The sequence below is a fragment of the Mus caroli genome, chromosome 18 (genome assembly GCF_900094665.2).
Source record: "Mus caroli chromosome 18, CAROLI_EIJ_v1.1, whole genome shotgun sequence".
Classification (NCBI taxonomy): Eukaryota; Metazoa; Chordata; class Mammalia; order Rodentia; family Muridae; genus Mus; species Mus caroli.
The window spans coordinates 54,328,751-54,331,508 of record NC_034587.1 but is presented as its reverse complement, the minus strand read 5'-3'; the positions used below and the strand labels follow the sequence as shown (position 1 = coordinate 54,331,508).

The 2,758-nt window shown below is 43.0% G+C and overlaps 1 protein-coding gene and 1 long non-coding RNA gene across 2 annotated transcripts in view; one reads left to right on the top strand and one right to left on the bottom strand.

Annotated features, from left to right (window-relative positions):
• Positions 1 to 2,758, bottom strand: part of Ccdc192 (coiled-coil domain containing 192) — a 197,937-nt gene that overhangs the window by 177,572 nt on the left and 17,607 nt on the right.
• Positions 1,587 to 2,758, top strand: part of LOC110284606 — a 7,052-nt gene continuing 5,880 nt past the window's right edge. Inside the window, exon 1 of the long non-coding RNA XR_002376964.1 lies at positions 1,587 to 1,717. This is a non-coding gene — a long non-coding RNA (uncharacterized LOC110284606). The remainder of the gene's footprint in view (positions 1,718 to 2,758) is intronic.

The following is a 2,758-nucleotide window of genomic DNA, read 5'->3' as shown; positions in this document are numbered from 1 at the left end:
ATGGGGGACTTTGGGGATAGCATTGGAAATGTAATTGAGGAAAATATATAATAAAAAATATTAAAAATTAAAAAAAATATAAAGGACACAGAGAGAAACGGGGACTTATTAAATGGGTATGGAATTTCAACGTTGTACGCTGAAGAATTTCAGGAAACTTGCAACAGTGTGAGGTATGATTAACAGCAAAGAACTAGTGGATTCAAAATGAATCTCAATGGTAAAATCTCTATGTATTTTAACATAGTTCAAGAGGAAAATGAAAATAGTCCTATATGATCAGCCTGTAAAACATACATCATGAGAAGAAATCTGTATTACAATAAATTCAACTCTCCTATACTTACTTTAAATGAATGTTGTGAGAGTCAAGTAGAAAAAAAGAAGATAAAACACAATAAAAACTATAGAAGAAGAGATAATTTTTATAAAAAGCCCAAGGAGCCTGCTTTCTGGGAAAATGGGGAATTTTGATTTTTCTAATTAAAATTAAGCAAAACATATAATTTGATTTAAACGGTTAAATATTTGGGGACAGAATCTTTTTCGCCACACAGAAGTTCAGATTGAGTACTTGGGCATATCAATCAGCAATTCATTCCACTACTAAATATCACGATTTGAGGAAATAGACATGCAGACAGGAAGGACAATGCCCGCGATGACTGTTGTTTCCCAGTTACTTTTGCTATGTAAAGCATCGCTACATTCTGCATACTGACAGTGTTCAGAGTGGTGACTAATGTGTTTCTGCCCCTGATGCTTAGATTATGAATGCATAAACATTAAAAAATGTTCAAAACAGTGAGCTGCAGGGATAAGACCTTCGCTACTCCAACAAGGCTGTTCCCCAAACCTAGCAGGGAAATCCTTAGCTGAACTTGCTGTCTAATGAGAAAGTTTCCCCTGCAAGTCTGGCATCTGCACAGACTATTTTTAACGAAGATCAGAAGGAGAGATGGGTTATGCACCCTTTTGTATCAGATAAAAGCAGGGCAATAATTTCCATAGTACATTCCAGACGGATAAGGCAGGCAGAGGGCAGGCGCATGCGCTCAGTTTTTTTTTTTTTTTTTTTTTCTGTAAATTTCCATTTCTTTTAAGGTCTCCCAGTCAACTACTTCTAAGAGGCAGGCAGTGTCCTAACAGGAGGTATAGCACGCACAACAGCAGCTACTCAGTGAGGCTCGGATCCTTCACCTGTGAAAGGAGCTATAGCGTCCATTCAACTTTAGCTCCACGTGGCCATCTCTGGGCTGCTCTGCGGCCTTTGGTCTCTTTGTGTTTGCAGAGTTTCTTGTCTTACTAATTCTAGGTCTCTAGTGTAGAAGTTAAGAACTCTTAACTTTCCTTGGCTGCCAAGGCGCAGGCAGGCAACTTGAACTCTACCAGTCAGACACATCACCTTGAGACTCCAGGGTAGGTGGCTGTGATGTGAAAAGACCCCAGGTAGACTAGAAGCTGGCTGGGTAGGCAGTGCGGGGGGCGGGGTAGGGTGCTGCTTCCAGAAGCTGCAGTGACATCAGAATTGCAGGTGTATTTCACACTCAGGTAAAGTGACAAGTAATGCCTGGGTCCCAGCCTAGTGGCAGCAGTCACAAGCTTGTCACCAGACCCGACTCTCCTGACGAACCCGTGGAACACCTGTAACCTTCAATAACCTGTTTTTCTCTCCATTATAATGAGAAGGAGCCTATTGATTGATTTCAAAGATAAAGTGACTAACGTTAGGGATTTGAAACGGGTGTCACTTATTTGTGTAACCTTAAGTGAGGAATTGATTATTTGACATCTCGTTTGCTCATCTCTGAAAACTCCAGGCAAGGGCTTGCATGATGACCCACAGCTACAGTAAAGAAGATGGTAACCGTTAACAGAAAAAACTCTGAAGATTGTCTTTCTCTAGTGTAGCTTCTGGGAGCTCACAGCTCTGGGAGAAGCTGGGAGAAGATTGTAATGGCCACAGATTCTCAGAAAGTGGCGACCTTGACACCCGGGGCCTACTGGATCTGACTCCCCAGACAGCAAAGACAAAGAACGATTTAAGAGCAAATACTTAGAACTGCAGATAGGAAGATGTAGCCTGTCTCTTCTCTTGCCAGCGAGTTAGAGTCTCACCCAGTTTTTTGTTTTGCTTCTTTTTTTTTTTTTCTTGACACGCTCTGCGGGCCTTCTAAGGTCAGGAAGGGAAGAGTCAGGGAACAGTGGCGCAGGGCCAAGGAGCAAGGTTTTTCAGGAAACTCTGCAGAGACAACTTGGGAAAAGCTATCGGGTGAGATGGAAATGCATGCACAAGGAGAGGAAGAAATGTTGTTTTAAAGAGAAACTTTGGCATCCTCCTCACTCCCTCTGTTGCTCTTTAATTAACATGATGTCAGCTTTTCTGTGTCAAAGAGTTCAACGGTCCCAATTAGAACTTTGTTTCTTTTTTAGACAGTTACATTTGTAAAAACTGAGATTTAATGACTCAGCAGTATTACGAAGAACAAAGCTTCCATGTATTTGTTTAAAAAACAAAACGAAGCGCAGGGTTGCCTGACACCCGCCAGCTACCCACGACCCCCGCTGCAGGATTTTGGGACTGCTGGTGAGTGGAACACAGCTTCTACTCCAATCCAATTGCGCGGGACCTGAGACTGCATTAGTTAGGGAAGCAGAAACTGGCCTGAGTAGGGCCACAGGCCTCACCCGGCCAGATCAGCGCCAGGGTAGCAGGAGCGCAGGGTTGCCTGACACCCGCCAGCTACCCACGACCCCC